Source organism: Lagenorhynchus albirostris, chromosome 20 (genome assembly GCF_949774975.1).
Source record: "Lagenorhynchus albirostris chromosome 20, mLagAlb1.1, whole genome shotgun sequence".
Classification (NCBI taxonomy): domain Eukaryota; kingdom Metazoa; phylum Chordata; class Mammalia; order Artiodactyla; family Delphinidae; genus Lagenorhynchus; species Lagenorhynchus albirostris.
The window spans coordinates 39,368,282-39,386,944 of NC_083114.1; the positions used below are offsets into that span (position 1 = coordinate 39,368,282).

An 18,663-nucleotide genomic window follows, 5' to 3' on the forward strand; every position below is an offset into this window, starting at 1 on the left:
AAAGAAGAAAAGCAATGCCATCAGCATATTCATGGCGAATCAAAAACTCAAAACATACATGCAAACGACAGAATCTTTCCTTCCTTATTCTAAGTGGGAAATGGCAAAGATGGGGATCCAATTTCAGAGGAAGAAGGACTGAAACAAAAAGCTGTGAGGTTCTACCTCAGTCATTCTGCCTTTAACTGCATTTCTTTTTCACAGGGCCCCGCTGGGATGATATTCCACCATCTGGTGTGTCATCTCTATCTAGTTATATCCCTGGGTACACTACTGTTAAAACACATCTTACCTCTAACCCTGATCTCCAGAGGCTTTATTTTATTCTATTCCGCTGTGAACACAGGCCAGATACAAGCCATAAAGATATTCTCTCTCATGATATGTTTTATAATTGCTTTAACACCTGCTTTTGACATTACAGTATCTCAGTGACATTTTACATCCCACAGGAAAGTCCCAATATCCTCCGTATTCAGTGAAGTGCCTATGATACTCTCAGCACTCACTCAATATTAAACAAACGTAAAGACTTGGGGAACCCTGGGTTATCTCCTACTGCTCAAGACCCGTCTGACAACAGTTAGAGTTGGTCGTTACTAAGAAGAGAAATAATAATTGTTCATAGGAGTCAATGACCAGGCTGGAAAAAGAACTCTCAACCTCTTCAAAAATCTAGGTGGGTTATATCACTTCTTAGGTAGGTATTTTTAGAAAGATGTAAATGTGGGCTACTAGGGCTCTTTTTTTCAAAAAGTTTGTAATGTAATGGGGTGAAAGTTTGTCATGCACAAACAATTCCAGATGGATAGAGTATAATTAGGCTTAAATAAGTATTAATTAAACACACTCCAAAAACTCAGCTCTAATACCACACTTGGGGGAGCTGGGACAGTGCAAGCAGGCCTCATGGAGGAAACAAACTGGAGTTGATTTAAATATCTCCAGTGCATCAGTCTACTAGGTTTAAATTTTCAGGAAGAAAGGAGGAAGCAACTAAGTGGTAAACACAACATTGAATCCACATATGGTTTTATTTGTGACCAATTAATTTATATGTTATAGTGGCACAGAGATATACCCACAGTATATGTATATGATAAACAGGGCTGTTAGTGATGTACATTTTTCTAATTTTAAAAATAACAGTGTTAGGGACTTCCCCGATGGTCCAGTGTAAAGAATCCGCCTTCCAATGCAGGGGACGCGGGTTCGATCCCTGGTCAAGGAACTAAGATCCCACATGCCGCGGGGCAACTAAGCCCGTGCGCCACAACTACTGGGCTGGCATACCTCAACTAGAGAGCCTGCGTGCCACAAACTACAGAGCCCACGTGCTCTGGAGCCTGCCCGTCACAACTAAAGTGAAGTCCATGCGCTGCAATGAAGAGCCCACATGCTGCAACTAAGACCCAATGCAGCTAAAAATAAATAAATCTTAAAAAAATAATAATAGTGTTAGACTCCTCACTGATGCCCTTTTGATATGCTTACATGAACTTTGTTCCTTTCAAGGACCAAAAGCTTTCTTAAGTCATCACACAATAAATGTATACTCTAGGCCAGGAGTCGGCAAACTACGGTTTGCAGGCCAAATCTGACCCACTTACTGCCAGTCTTTTTTTTTTTTCTGCTTTTTTCACCCCCCCTCAAGACTTTATTATGAAATTTTCAGAAATACAGAGAAGTTGAAAGAATTTTACAGTGAACAACCATTTAACCACCCCTGCATTCTATCACTAATGCCAGTCTTTATAAATAAAGTTATTGAATGCCATATGCATTAATTTCTGGATCTGCTACAGCTGCTTTACACTACAACAGCAGAGTTGAGAAGCTGCAACAGAGATCGTGTTGCCTGCAAAGTCCAAGATATTTACTACCTGGCACTTTGCAAAAAAAGTTGCCAACTCCTGCACTAGGTTCCTAGGAATATATTGTTAAAAAAAAAAGATAAAAATATCTTTTTTTTAAAAATTAATTATTTATTTATTTATGGCTGCACTGGGTCTTCATTGCTGCACGTGGGCTTTCTCTAGTTGCAGCGAGCAGGGGCTACTCTTCATTGTGGTGTGTGGGCTTCTCATTGCCGTGGCTTCTCTTGTTGTGGAGCACGGGCTCTAGGCACACGGGCTTCAGTAGCTGCAGCATGCGGGCTCAGTAGTTGTGGCTCGCGGGCTCTAGAGCTCAGGCTCAGTAACTGTGGCACACGGACTTAGTTGCCCTGCGGCATGTGGGATCTTCCCGGACCAGGGTTCGAACCCGTGTCCCCTGCATTGGCAGGCGGATTCTTAACCACTGCGCCACCAGGGAAGTCCAAAAATATCTTTTTATCTTATGGGAAACAAGTAAATTTAACTTAAATGTTTATACCTTTAAAAAGTTTTTTTCCAAATATTTTATTTTGCTTCTCAAACAACAATTCTAGTTGGGTAAAGACTTTTCCCTCTAAAAAGTTAGTCTGCCTTTCCACTAGAGAAAAATTAAGTGAGTGTTTCTAATTTTTCTATAAGATAATTTTCTAAGAGTTGGAAAATTACAAAGATGCACATAATATGTTTAAATATGTAAATTAAACATGACGGCAATTATTCTGAATTTAAAACATTCCAAGACTGGTCTTAGTTTCTAAAACGTTTTAGAGGACATTAAAAAATGCTTCCATTAAATTTAAACAGACTAAGATCCTCTAAAGCATACTTTAAAGTTACTTATAATCATTATTATATTATAGCTAAATTTCCCTAACTACCTTTAAAAGTATAATCCTAATTCTAGTCTTAATGTTTCCCTATGCTGAATATGGCAGAAGTGCCTTAATTCATATTAAGATACACTATTATATAACTTTTACCAGGTAATGCTACTTTTCAGTTCTGTTATTTTATAATTTAGCATATATAATTTGTATATACTGATCATATTATATCTTTTGAAAAAGCAGGGGCCTGGTAACAACCTTTCCCCAGATATATGACCCAGATTAAGTGCCAGCATTACAGTACAGTACAGTAATCAGTTTGGAGCTTAATCATGAAATGATGAATTAATCTTTCAATGCTAAAGTTAGCCTATTCACTTTTTTCTAAGTCAGGCTTAGCAGAAAGAACTGTTTCTTCTCTTTTCCAAATTATTTAGGATGATTGATTGTATCGTCTAGTCTCTACCAGAAACTACATGACACTCCCAGACCCCTAACAACTGAGAAAAATACACAGGTATCCCATTAATCCATTGACATGTAGTTGGAGGTAAGGTGATAGAAGCGGCATAGGCATCACAGCAGTTGAAGATGACCTTTGGAAGCACTTCTGGAGCAGGGTCAAAACACAGAGGCCAGGAATTTATTGTACGGATTCCTAGAGAAGTGCTGTACCACATGGCTTTTAATAATATCTGTTTCAAATTCCTATTGTTGAGTGTAATTATTTGGTTTCTTGTTTATACTTGAGTATTTCATCTGTTTTTTTCCCCCGACTACCTGAAAACATAAAACTCATAGGCTACTTCTGAACTCAGAACAAATTCTAACATAAATTATAAATTCCCAGACCAAAAGTTGTATAGGGATCATAATTTCAAACCTAAACTTCATGGTGTTTACTAGTAGAACTCAGAAACCCTAACTCAGAAGAATGCCAGCCAAAGGCACAGTTATCTTTTGCCTCTTTCTGAGTGTGACTCCATGGATGTCACTTTCAAAAAGTTTCACGAAGCTGGTAGAACACCATATGCCTTTCCTCAGCACAAATGACCACATCCTGTGCCAGGCAGCATTTTTCAGTCTCTGTGGTTGAGAACTGGTACAAATTAATGTATAGCTAGGCAGAGTTGGAATATTAGTTGAAGCTGTGATTTGAGTCTCAGAAGTTTTAGACATAGAACTCCGTTTCTTGGTTCTTAAGGATCTAAGACAAAAGAAGATCTGGAGAAACAATTTTTGTCTTCTTCTTTTCTTCCTTTAAGGAAAAAAATGTTTGTGTGTGTGTGTGTTTGTGTGTATTTTTTTTTTAACGAAACACATATTTACTGCACATCTACTATGGGCCAAGTACTATTCTAGGTGTTGCAAATACCTAGAGAGAAAAAGAAAACTCAAGATCCTGGCTCATGAAGGGTGGAGGGAGAGACACAATAAACAAATAAAACTCCAGAATTATCTGTTGCAAAGTGCCATGCAGAGAATTACAATAGCCTACTGCATTAAAATAACTGGGTTGTCAAGGAAAGTCTCTCTGAAGAAATGACATTAAGATGAGATCTGAGTGATATTCACAAAGCAATAGTGATAAGTTTTAGCAACATAAATATTAGTATAAAATGTTTGCAATGCTAATATAAATATAGTGCTCAAAATTCCAAAAAAAAGCCTGGAAGTATTCCATAATGCTAATACAGACTATATTTGGGTGGTAGGATAGAAGTGGGTTTTTCTTTTTTCTTTCTACTTCTATGAACTTTCCAAGCTGTGGTAAAACACAAAAATGTATTTAGTCTTTGTTCCCAATTCCTTACACAGAGTTCCTAAAACCCTTGAAATTTCCTGAGTTATAAGAGTGTCTTCTGCTATGCATAACAAGCCCCTTTCAATCACACCTGAGTTTATGCTACTGAGGTGACTTAGGGTGCAGCCCCTAGAAAGCCTCAGGATGGGTTGGTCACCAGAAAGACCAAGTGATTAGAGGGTTGGAACTTTCAGCCCCACCCACCAACCTCCAGGAAAGGGACTAGAGATTGAGCTCTATAAAAACTCTTGAACTGTAAGATTCAGAGAGCTTCTGGTGAAGACACCAAGCTGCTGAAAATGTGGTGTGCCCAGAGAGGACATGGAAGTTCTGCACCCTCCCATCCCATAGCTTGCCCAACGCACCCCTTCCATTTGCCTGTTCCTGAGTTGTGTCCTTTATGATAAAACAGTAATAGTATGTAAAGTGCTTTCCTAAGTTCTGTGAGTCATTCTAGCAAATTATCAAACCTGAGTGGCGGTTGTGTGAAAACCTGAATTTGTAGTCAAGGTGGACAGAAGTACAGGAAACCTGGGGACCTGGTACTTTCAAGTGGTGTCTGAAGTGAGGGCAGTCTTGTGGGACTGAGCCCTTAACCTGTGGGTTCTGCGCTAACTCCAGAAGTTAGCAGCAGAATTGAATTGATGGTGAATTGGTGTCTGAAGAATCAGTTGTTGGTGTTGGAAACATCCCACAATAGGTGTCATGAGTGGGATTTGCTAGAACAGTCCTGGCTCATGGAAACATATGGTTTGGGAAGAAAAAGGAAGAAAAAGCAAGGGATGAAGAACCTCTGATTCCTGGTTACATGGTCACCCGTGTTAGGGAGCAGCAGTTGTGCTTTGATCAGTTACTAAAAGTAAAATTACCAAGGGTATTCAGAGGTGGATCCAACTCTTGGGAAGTTGACTCACTGGATATGTGTAGAAATGCAAACTAATAAGAGAAAAGCGAAATGTACAATTCCTTGGTTACTGTTATCTGCAAAGCCAAAATGAAATGAAAAGAGAGTTCTGAGTCAGACCTTGATGATAAACCAAGGTCAGATTTCAGTTGGTTTGTGCTTCAGATACTAGGCTCAAAGATTCCCCCAAAGGGAACAATTATGTGAGAACAGTAGAGAGTATCTCTAAGACTTCTGGTCACCAAGAAGGCGGTTCATGTGGAGGGAAGGCAAAACCAAGAAACTACTGAAACCAGGGGGTAGGGTGTGAAGGAGTTGTCTTATTTTTTCAATCAGTATCATCAGCTTCCTGAAGAACCTTTACTAAAATGGATTGTGAGAGTGACTAACTTAGGGGCATTGTCTTTAGTTTGGGATGCTGCAGAGTGGAAGAGCATGTCTGGGTTGATCCAGGACCCACAGCTCACTACGGAACAATGGCAGATGATTATACATGATCCACAAACACAGCACGTTATTCCTGAGGGAATGGCCAGCCTAGTTGACTGGATAAAAGCCACTGTAAGGTCTGTTTACCCTGAGAAAGAGGACTGTCCAACTCCCTCTATAAGTGCCAAGTAGAACAACCCAGATGAAGCAGCTGATATGTTTCATATGTAAGCCATATGGACTGACTTTATGATAACCAAGATAGTCACTCACTAAATATGCCTATTACCCAGGTCTTGGTAAATGCTGTGGATTAAGGGGGTGTTCTAAGCATGTACATATTGTATATAGTATGGTAAAGTTGGTGCAGCCACAGGAGGAAATGGGAACAAGGTCTGGAAGGAAGAAGTTTATTATACTCACAGGGTCCATAGAGGGGGTCACCACACAGGTGGCATAAGAACTTTATTATACCACACAGGGCCACGGGGGGGAAGCACCAATGTCAGTCAGGATGCAGAAAAGAGGAAGGAAAATCCTAGGCTAGAGCCTTCACTGGAGTTTCCAAGAAAAGGCAAGGCAGGCAGGATAAACAGTTTAGGACTGCCTGGTTTGAATAATTCCAGCAGGCTTTGGGACACAGGAGTGGTCTCTAGTTGTCTGCTACTTGGCCCTGGATTGATTTCAGACAGGGGAAATATTAGTTCAGTTCATGAGATTTAGATAAGGAGATGGTTGGGGGGTAGGGACTCTGGATTGGTTGGTTTATATAGGAAAAGCACGCTCCTGGCCAAGTTCTTTGCTGTCTCTAAGAACTGGCTATCCCTGGGAAGGACAGTCTTTCCCTGGTTCTGTAAGGTCCCCAAACATCAAAGCATCAAACATAGATGAATGAATAGATGCCAAAAAGACAAATACGGAATCTAAGAAAACACAGAACAGGGGACCTCTTTTGCATGGGCATCCCATTTAATATTACTGCTTCAAAATCAAGCAACAGTCTGAGAAGCCTTATTGAATCTGCTGTCTCAGCTTCCTCTCTTGGGTCTTTCAGATGCTAATAAAAACATTAGGTTAATTAACAAGAAAATGAGGAGAGGCAGAAGGGAGAGTCAAGGGACTTGTCCCATCAAGGTGGAAAACTGTAAATGGTTATCAAGAAGTAAGATGAATAAAGGAAACATTGATAGGGCCAAAATAAAGAAGAAAAAGAATGGGGAGAGTTAAGGGACTCATTTCAGCAGGATGAAAATCTTTAGATAGTTATCAAGAAATGGGATAAATAAAATGGACATTGATAGAGTTGAAACAACGGTCTTAATACAGCACTATAGAAAGTTGGGTGGACCAAAAGGACTCCCTGCTAGTTCCTCTACTTTTTTTTTTTTTTTTCCCACAGGCCCAGCCGCTCCGCGGCATGTGGGATCCTCCCGGACCGGGGCACGAACCCGTGTCCCCTACATCGGCAGGCGGACTCTCAACCACTGTGCCACCAGGGAAGCCCAGTTCCTCTACTTTAAAGGGCCCCAGATAAGTCCACTCTATTCACTCCAGTGTAAAAACTAGAAGGCAAAGACTGCAATGAGAAATCGGACCTGAAATCACCTAGGGCAATGGGCAGGTTAATCTTTGTCATAACAAAAGAGCCAGGGTCCCCTGGCTCAACCTCTCAATAGGGACCCAAATTCTTTTGCACATGAAGAGATAAAATAGTCAGTGGGGCGGAGAAGAAAAGTTTCTGGAACTCTCTGACATGGGTACCTCATGCACTGTGCTACCAGAACATGTTAGTGAAGCCCTAAAGGGGGCTCCGATTAGATTGAGAGAATATAGAAATGTAAGGGTTGATAGGATTAAGGTGGTAGTTTGGATGAAAACTTGGATGTTTTAAACAAGCTTTACATGGAGAAATTGTGTCTCCTTTACCTGAATGTTTTATGAGAATGGATATTATGTCCAATTGGAGAACATCTCTCTTACCTAATATTGTAAAACCAAAACCTATTGATGAGTCCTATGGAGGTTAGTTAGCAATATAAGGGTTGCAATGAAAAAAAAATGGGCCGAAGACCTAAATAAACATTTCTCCAAAAAAGACATACAGATGGCCAACAGGCACATGAAAAGATGCTCAACATAGATAATTATTAGAGAAATACAAATCAAAATTACAGTGAGGTACCACCTCACACTGGTCAGAATGGCCATCATAAAAAGTCTACAAATAACAAATGCTGGAGAGGGTGTGGAGAAAAAGGAACCCTCCAACACTGTTGGTGGGAATGTAAATTGGTGCAGTCACTATGGAAAACAGTATGGAGTTTCCTCAAAAAACTAAAAATAGAGTTCCCATATGATCCAGCAATCCCACCCCTGGGCATATATCCAGACAAAACTGTAATTCGAAGAGATACATGCACCCCAATGTTCATAGCAGCACTATTTACAATAGCCAAGACATGGAAGCAACCTAAATGTCCATCAACAGATGAATGGACAAAGAAGATGTGGTATATATACGCAATGGAATACTACTCAGCCATAAAATAGAATGAAATAATGCCATTTGCAGCAACATGGATGGGCCTACAGATTGTCATACTAAGTGAAGTCAGACAGAGAAAGACAAATACATATGATATCACTTATATGTGGAAGCTAAAATATGACACAAATGAACTTATTTATGAAATGGAAACAGATTCACAGATATAGAAAACAAACTTATGGTTATCAAAGGGGAAAGGGGGTGGGGGAGGGATAAATTAGGAATTTGGGATTAGCAGATACAAGCTACTATATATAAAATAGATAAACAACAAAGTCCTACTGTATGGCACAGGGAACTATATTCAATATCTGTTTTGTAACAAATCAAAATGGAAAAGAACATTAAAAAGAATATATGTATGTATAACTGAATCAATTTGCTGTACACCAGAAACTAATAGAACATTGTAAATCAACTATACTTCAATTTTTTTTTTTCTTTTGTGGTACGCGGGCCTCTCACTGTTGTGGCCTCTCCTGTTGCGGAACACAGGCTCAGCGACCATGGCTCACGGGCCCAGCTGCTCCGCGGCATGTGGGATCTTCCCGGACCAGGGCACGAACCCATGTCCCCTGCATCGGCAGGCGGACTTTCAACCACTGCGCCACCAGGGAAGCCCTATACTTCAATTTTTTACAAAAGGAATATAAGGGTTGGTTGATTAAGGTGAAAGTTTGGAGGAAAACTGGTACGTGCGAAGTGGTTGTACCTTTTTTACCTGAATGTATTATGGGTATGGGTATTGTGTCTGACTGGGGAACTACTTTGTAAAACAGGAGGCATGTAAATCTATCCTTCAAGCGATATTCATTGGACATGCTAAATGAGGATGGATAAGATTGCCCAAGTCCACACAGTGTAGAAGAGAAGCTGGAGTGCTGGTGCGGACAAATTCTGTGCGATAGCTCTATGTAGGACATAGGTTGGGGCTTACGGCAAAAGCCTGGGAGTGCTTCCCAGTGACAACTATGGGGAGGATGGAATAGAGAGTTTCTATTTGAGGGACAATTAGTAGGCTGATATCAGACATTAATTGAAATTGCCCCTATGATTGCAGGACAAAAAATAATCTTAATATCTGAAACACCCATGACGTCTTAGGAGATGTCAGAAAAATGCTCTAATGGGGGGGCAATGCCCAGAAGAGTTCCATAATAAAATGCAATGGTTTATACAGGATTGTGCTACAAGGGGAATGTAAGCAGGAGATACTCACAAGCAGGGAGCCTCTTTTCTCCTAAGACTGACTTTTGAACTGTAGGGAGCTGCCGGATTCTATTGTCACTTGGACAGTGCCCTATAAACAGCTCTTGACTGACCAACAAAACGCTGCTTGGTTTATGGATGGCAGTTCCAAGGTAAATGGCCAATATCCTGTTTGGAAGACTACCACTCTGATTGAAGAAGGTAAAAACAAATCAGTTTGGTGGGATGAATTACATGCTGTTTACCTAACAGGGATGGAAGAATCGAACAACAGTGAAAGCCTCTATGTTTTGTTTTTTTACCTGACTCATAAGTGATGGCCAATGGTCTGGCCATACCAATAAGCAGAGGGCTATGGAAGTCTGGTCTATTAAAAGGATGTCCATATGGACCATAGCCCTATGGAAATCACTATGGGAATTCGATGGGTACATTAAAGTAGGACAGGTTGATGCCTAACAGAAGAAACCCCTTCCAGGATTAGATGATGACCAATCATCCATGGATATTATGGGGTATTAGCTTGAGGCAGCCACTTGGGTCCATGAAGTAAGTGGACATTTGGGGACCAAAGCAGTGCAGAGGGCTGAATCTGCACATATTCCTTTTGTACCCTCTGAGGCTCAAAATGCCAACAAGAACTGTTCAGTATGCCAACAAGAAAAACAGAGGGTGCAGATGGCTCTGGGGGAGATTCCTCAGGGGGAAGACCCCACACACAGCTTGCAAGTGGATTACTCTGAACCAATGTCAGTAGCCCCAGTGGGGCTACAAATGGGTTTTGATAGAATAGGCATTGACTCTGGACTGGGCTTTGCTTACGTGGTGGTAGATGCAAATGGTCCAACTACTATAAAAGAACCAGAACAGAAGATATTGCACCCATCTGGACCACCAAATCACATTTATTCAGAGCAAGGAACACATTTTACAGCTAATAATATCAAATAATGAGTAGGCAGAGAGATATTCTCCTCAGAATAATAGTTTCATAGAGAATTGGAACAAGCAGTTGAAACATTGGTTGTTTAAAACAGGGGGAGACGTAGGCATGAAAGGTTGGTTTATATGTCTTCAAGAGTGTGTGTTCAGGGACTTCCCTGGTGGCGCAGTGGTTAAGAATCCGCATGCCGATGCAGGGGACACAGGTTCGAGCCCTGGTCTGAGAAGATCCCACATGCCACGGAGCAACTAAGCCCATGCGCCACAACTACTGAGCCCGCACGCCTAGAGCCGGTGCTCCACAACAGGAGAAGCCACCGCAATGAGAAGCCCACGCACAGCAACGCAACTAGAGATAGCCCACGCACAGCAACGAAGACCCAATGCAGCCAAAAATAAATAAATTAATTAATTTAAAAAGAAAAAGAGTGTGTGTTCACACTCAACATTAGAGGAGCTAAGGCAGTGTTGTCCCCACTAGATAGACTCCTCTGTTTTTCTGGTGGATCTGGGGAAGAGACGGTGGGGAGAGGCTGCTAGTATGACTATGCAATTTTTTCCATGGGAGGAAGATCATGGTATGATTATATGATTCTTTCCAAGGAGAGAGGACACTGGTAGGATAACTATACTTTTTTTTTCTTCTCCGCATACCTCAACTTTCTCTTTCCTATCTGATGCCCTGTAGTCACAGGACCAAGGATACAACTACAAGTGCAAGAAACAGGGATGATTTCTAAGCAAGAAACTGTAACTATAGTTTTAAACCTTTATGTCAGAATTCCTAAAGGCCTGATAAGGCAGGTTATGTCTTCATTCCATTTAGCAAAATCAAGGTTAACACTGAAAGTAGCCACTGTCTGGTGGTAAAAATAGCCCACTAGTTCCGTACCTAAGTAACTCTACCCTATATGAATAGAAGTGAACTGAAGGGGAGGCACTTACTAGACTAGTATTGTTGCCTGAAATCTAGAACATCACAGTAGCTGAATCTAAAGTTCCTTCCAAAGGTGGAAAAGTTTAAGTATAAATAAATGGAGAGAAGGAGGAATAGTAGTTAAGGGCAAAGGAATGAATCAATGGGTTATGCAATGAAGGAAATCCAATATTATATTACAATCTCAATAGAGACTCAGAGCAAGGGAATAATATTGTGTTTTAGCTTAGTTATACCAGATGCTTGAAAAGATGAAGCCATGTATTGCTGAGACACTCCTGCATTTGGAACCTGACAAGATCAAATGGAAGCCTGCAAATCTGAGTGGTCTCACCCTAGAAGACATTTCCATATGCTATGATGATGGACTGGACTAATTAATGACTGAGTGTGACTCTAGTAATGTGCCAGTATGTTTTGACTTCTATGATGCATTTGCTATAAGAGATTCATGGTCAAAGACTACATTTGGTCTTTGTCCCATGTTCCTGGTACAAAGTTCCTAAAACCCTTGAAATTTCCTGAGTGATAAGAGTGTCTTTTGCTATTCATAACAATCCCCTTTCAATCACACCTGAGTTTATGCTACTGAGGTGACTTAGGGTGCAGCCCTTAGATAGCCTCAGGATGGGTTGGTCACCAGAAAGACCAAGTGATTAGAGGGTTGGAACTTTCACCCACCAACCTCCAGGAAAGGGACTGGAGATTGAGCTCTATAAAAACTCTTGAACTGTAAGATTCAGAGAGTGTCTGGTGAAGACATCAAGCTGCTTAGAAGGTGGTGTGCCCAGAAAGGGCATTGAAGCTCTGCACCCTCCTATCCCATAGCTTGCCCAATGTACCTCTTCCATTTGTCTGTTCCTGAGTTGTGTCCTTTATGATAAACCAGTAATAGTATGTAAAGTGCTTTCCTAAGTTCTGTGAGTCATTCTAGGCAATTATCAAACCTGAGGGCGGGGGTGGTTGTGGGAAATCCCGAATTTGGAGTCTAGTTGGACAGAAGTTCAGGTAACCTGGGGACCTGGTACTTTTAAGTGGTGTCTGAAGTGAGGGCAGTCTTAGGGGACTGAGCCCTTAACCTGTGGGTTCTGCACTAATTCTAGAAGTTAGCATAAGAATTGAATTGAATTGAATTGCTGGATGCCCAGTTTGTGTCTGGAGAATTGGAGAATTGGTGGAAAATATCCCAGACAAATTTTCTATCATGAACATGTATTACTTTTATGATGGAAGTAAAATAAACATATTATTTAAAAAATGAAATACAAAAAGACAACCCACAGAATGGGAGAAAATATTTGCAAATGAAGCGACCTACAAGAGATTAATCTCCAAAATATACAAACAGTTCATGCAGCTCAATACCAAAACAACAAACAACCCAATCAAAAAATGGGCAGAAGATTGAAATAGACATTTCTCCAAAGAAGACATAAAGATGGTCAAAAAGCACATGAAAAGATGCTCAACATCACTAATTATTAGAGAAATGCAAATCAAAATTATGATGAAGTACCACTTCACACTGGTCAGAATGGCCATCATGAAAAAGTCTACAAACAATAAATGCTGGAGAGGGTGTGGAGAAAAGGGAACCCTCCTACACTGTTGGTGGGAGTGTTAATTGGTACAGTCACTATGGAGAACAGTATGGTGGTTCCTTAAAAAACTAAAAATAGAGCTACCATATGATCCAGCAACCCCACTCCTGGGCATATATCCAGAGAAAATCATAATTCGAAAAGATACATGCACCCCAATGTTCATTGCAGCATTATTTACAATAGCCAGGACATGGAAATGACCTAAATGTCCATCAACAGATGAATGGATAAAGAAGATGTGGCACATATATACAATGGAATATTATTCACCCATAAAAGAACAAAATTGAGTTATTTGTAATGAGGTGGATGGACCTAGAGTCTGTCATACAGAGTGAAGTAAGTCAGAAAGAGAAAAATACCATATGCTGACGAATGTATGTGGAATCTAAAAAAAGGTACTGATGAACCTAGTGGTAGGGCAGGAATGGAGATGCAGACATAGAGAATGGACACAGTGGGGGAAGGGGAAGCTGGGACAAAGTGGGAGAATGCCATTGACGTGTATGCACTACCAAATGTAAAATGGATGGCTGGTGGGAAGGTGCTGCACAGCACAGGGTGATCAGCTCGATGCTTTGTGATGACCTAGAGGGGTGGGATAGGGAGGGTAGGAGGGAGGCTCAAGAGGGAGGGGATATGGGGATATATGTGTACAAATAGCTGATTCACTTTGTTGTGCAGCGGAAACTAACACAGCATTGTAGAGCAATTATACTCCAATAAGGATGAGGAAAAAAAAAGATGTGGTACGTATATACAATGGAATACTAGCCATAAAAATGAATGAAATAATGCCATTTGCAGCAACATGGATGGGCCTAGAGATTGTCATACTGAGTGAAGTAAGTCAGACAGAGAAAAACAAATATCATATGATATCACTTATATGTGGAACCTAAAAAAGAATGGTACAAATGAACTTATTTACAAAACAGAAATAGAGTCACAAATGTAGAAAACAAACTTATCGTTACCGAGGAGGAAGGGGGGGAGGGATAAACTGGGAGATTGGGATTGACATATACACACTACTATATATAAAATAGATAATAAGAAGCTACTGTATAACACAGGGAACTCTACTCAGTAATCTGTAATGACCTATATAGGAAAAGAATCTAAAAAAGAGTGGATATATGTATATGTATAACTGATTCACTTTGCCGTACAGCAGAAACTAACACAACATTGTAAATCAACTATACTCCAATAAAAATTAATTTTAAAAAATTTAAAAAAAGAAGTTAGTATAACTTGAACACTGAATAAGCACCTTAAATTCTCAAAGTTTGCTGACATCCTGTAGCAAATTATTAAATGTAAATATTTGTAAAGTGAACAAAACTGAATTCCTTCCAACTCAACCCACAAATGCAAGTTTTCCTCGGAGATTTCCTGATTTCTTCTCCATGTTGAGCCTGAACGATATCTTTAGTTTCTGGTCTATACACTACGGCTCACCTCCTATGTCTTCATCTTGATTGGCTGGGCCTTCTGTACCATCCACATTTTCTGTTTCATGAGGTTTGGTTAAATCGTAGTCATGCAAAAGCACCGAACCTTCTAGGAGATAAGAAGAATTTTAACTATGCAGTCAACTTTAAAGGATTTTTATAAACATGTATTAAGTAAGACTCCTATTTCAGCTTCACCCAATCCCTTAGAGATAGACAATATCGCTTTCACATACACCCAAGTAAGATATATGTGAAAACTCTTGAGGTTTAGAAAGATGCCCAAGGTTCATGTGCCTTTCCATTAGACATCATTTTCTTGACTATTTCTTTCACCTGAGTTAAAATGCACTCAAGTTCCTTTGGATTGAAATTGTCTCTCCTTTGGTATATCTCAGAATATCCAGTAGGATGCTATTGCTAGTTAAGACCAAGAAATATTAACATATAGTGATGAGAAATACTGAGTCTGAAACTACTGGCATAACTCAATTTGGGAAAGATGCTTTCCTGAGAGGAAGCCTGTAAGCTTCTGTATCAAATCCTATTTTCCCTTTCTGTTCACATTATAAATGTGATTCTGTGGAAAGCATATTGGCCCCCAAATTCCTGTATCTCATCAAACATTTACTAAATGTTGACAAGGCTACAGATATGAATAGGTTATAATTCCTGTCTTCAAGGAGCTTATACTTTACAGATGTAGATAAAACAAACGCACAACTATAATGCAAGACTCAGGCCTATAATGTAGACTTGGACATGAGATTAAGGGAAAAAAAAAGTGTTATGGGAGTTCCTATGTAAAAGGCAGTAGACATAATAAAAGCATGGTTAAATAAACAGCAAACTTACTAAAAATCAAGTTTAACAAAAATATAATTTTGTACAATAAATATTGATAATATTAGAAGTAAGGAAGAAGGCATGACGTAGCTGGAATTATTTCACATTTAAGCATAGTAGCTTAACAAAAAGATGATAAAAGAAATGAACAGAAAAGATACCTGCTTGCTATCAAACTCCTTCCCAATTTTCAATAAAATATTTGCTGAGAATCTATTACATGCAACAAATAAAGACACTGAATCCTGTGGGACTAAGGAGGGGCTGAAATAAGAGAGGTGATTAGAAACTGCAGGGGCTTCCTTTCAGCTGCAGGCATGACTGAACACATGGAGCAGGACATTTTACTGGCATGTAGGAGTAAAATGGAAACATATTACATAAAATCCATGACTAAGAGGACCTGAAAATGTGGTCATCATGGACTCAGGTTTTGATTTATAGGTAAAGTTTCTCTTTTCTGCATATTATAACATACACTCTTAGACAGTAAGACTCTAAATAGTTTACTTTTCTCAATCCTGAAATAACGGACGTAAAGTGCACGCCTGAACAACTAATGTGAGGTACAGGTTCCATTAAAACATAAGGTTAGGGCTTCCCTGGTGGTGCAGTGGTTAAGAATCCACCTGCCAATGCAGGGGAAACGGGTTCAAGCCCTGGTCCGGGAAGATCCTACATGCCACAGAGCAACTAAGCCCATGCGCCACAACTACTGAGCCTGCGCTCTAGAGCCCGCAAGCCATAACTACTGAGCCCACGTGCCACAACTACCGAGCCCACGTGCCTAGAGCCCGTGCTCCACAGCAAGAGAAGCCTCTGCAATGAGAAGCCCGCACACCACAACGAAGAGTAGCCCCTGCTCGCCGCAGCTAGAGAAAGCCCGCGCGCAGCAACAAAGACCCGATGCAGCCAAAAATAAGTAAATAAATAAATAAATTTTAAAAAGCCAAAACCCCAAAAACATAAGGTTACAACTCACAGTAATGTAACAAGGCACTTAAGTGGTAAATTTTGTAATATAGCAAAAGCTTTGATTCAAAGTGAGTTAATCAATGGAGAAAACACAGAAGTTATTGTTAGGAAATAGATTACTTTAAATGTTTATAGTTTATTCTGGAGCAGGGCTCAGCAAACTGTGGCCTGAGGCCAAATCTAGCCATGGTCTGTTTTTGTATGGACCCAGGAGGTACGAATGGTTTTTACAGTTTTAAAGGATTGTAAATAACATAAAGAGGAATAGGCAACAGAGACCATATATGGCCCACAAAGTCTAAAATATTTACTCTCCGGCCCTTTACAAAAAGTTTGCTGACCACTGTTCCTGAGTGAAAAGCACAAGTTGTTCAAATAACAGCTACTATATTGTTCAACAAAAACTGTCTTTATTCAAACCAATCAGTTGAAGAAATGTGAAAAGAAAATAAAAAACCAGTGATTAACATTAGGTAGATGGTTTGGCTCTGTGATGCCAAAGAACTTATATGATCTAAATGGATTTGTTATTTTTGTATCAGGAAGAGACAACCACATTTTTTCCCCAACACATTTCCATAGCATTTTTATTGCAATCAGAATATTCCTCTTCCTTTGGTCTATTCAGTCACGGTATATTATCAGAGTGGAAAGACCTGATGTTACCTGCGGGCACAGACTGCTCTTGAGTGCTTTTCAGTTCCACATTTGGTTTTATATCTGAAAAGAAAAGGATTACAAATATTAGCTACTTAGAGTAAATTTTTTCAGATTTGAGCACTCTAAATTTAATAAGGGTACTATTTTGGAAGACTTAATTGCTGATTTCCTCTTCAGAGCAGGACTAATTCTTTCTCTATATCCTCCCTAAAATATGCCTCAAGGAGAATAAAAGGAATCCATGCAGCAATTATACTTTAAAGAGATTAAGTGGAACAAATTAGTACTTTGTATTTACCCACATACTTACCATTTCTGGTGCTTTTCAGTTTTTCATAAAGACCTGAGTTCCTTTCTGGTATTGTCTCTCTTCAGTCTAAAGAGCTTCCTTTAGCATTTCTAGTAGGGCAGCTGTATGAATGACAACTTTTCTTAGTTTTCATTTATTTGGAAATATCTCTATTTTGCCTTCAAGTTTAAAGGTTGTTTTTACTTGACATAGAATTATGGGTTGACAGTTTTCTTCTGGCACTTTAAAGATGGCATTCCACTATCTTCTATCCTCTGTTGTTTCTGATGAGAAGTCAGTGATATTTTGTATTGTCGTCTTCCTATATATATGTATTCTTTTTCTCTGAATGCTTTCAAGATTTTCTCCTGACTTTTGGTTTTTAGCAGTTTGACTATGATATGTCTAGGTGTGGTTTTATCCACATTTATCCCACTTGGGTCCACTGAACTTTTTATGTGTAAAATTATGTTTTTCACTAAACCTGAGAAATTTTCAGCCATTATTTCTTCAAATACTTTTTCTCCTCCATTCTCTTGCCCCTTTCCTTCTAGGACTTCATTTACATGTATGTTAGACTTTTTCATATTTTCCCACAGTTCCCTGAGGTTCTATTCTTTCCCTCCCCCAAATTCTTTCCTCTGTTGCTCAGATTGAATATTTTTATTGATAAATCTTCGAGTTCACTTACTCTTTCTTATCTCATCTTAATGTGCTGTCAAGCCTATCCAGTGAGTTTTCTATTTCAGATATTGTAATTTTTAGTTCTAGAATTTCCATTTTGTTCTTTTTTCTAGTCTCTCTGCTAGATTTCCTTTTTGTTAATTCATTACAAGCATATTTTCCTTTGCATCTTTTTTTTTTTTTTTTTTTTTTTGTGGTACGCAGGCCTCTCCCCACTGTGGCCTCTCCCATTGCGGAGCACAGGCTCCAGATGCGCAGGCTCAGCGGCCATGGCTCATGGGCCTAGCCGCTCCGTGGCATGTGGGATCCTCCCAGACAGGAGCACAACCCCGCGTCCCCTGCATCGGCAGGCGGACTCTCAACCACTGCGCCACCAGGGAAGCCCTCCTTTGCATCTTTGAGTATAATTATTATACTTGTTTAAGATCCTTGTCCAATACCTGTCACTTTGGGCTCAGTCATCTTTGGTTTCCTTTTCTCTTGAGTATGGGTCACATTTTCTTGTTTCTTCATATAACCTAATAATTTTGGATTGTACCCTGGACATTATAAAGATATTACAGAATTTCTGGAGTCTGTTATGTTCTTTTGAAGCATATAGGATCTTTTCTTTGTTTATTTTACTTTTTAAAGCATGTAGTTAAACTCAAATTCTGTTTCATTTGTGGTGGGCA

At 39.7% G+C, this 18,663-nt stretch overlaps 1 protein-coding gene across 1 annotated transcript in view; it reads right to left on the bottom strand.

The window, feature by feature from the left end:
* IKZF3 (IKAROS family zinc finger 3) overlaps positions 1–17,071 on the bottom strand; it is a 61,440-nt gene extending 44,369 nt beyond the window's left edge. The window contains exons 1-2 of the mRNA XM_060133302.1: positions 17,023–17,071; positions 14,543–14,644 (exon numbers count right to left, since the gene is read on the bottom strand). The gene's annotated coding sequence lies outside the window, so the exon portion shown is untranslated. The remainder of the gene's footprint in view (positions 1–14,542; positions 14,645–17,022) is intronic.
* Between the last annotated feature and the right edge of the window lie 1,592 nt (positions 17,072–18,663).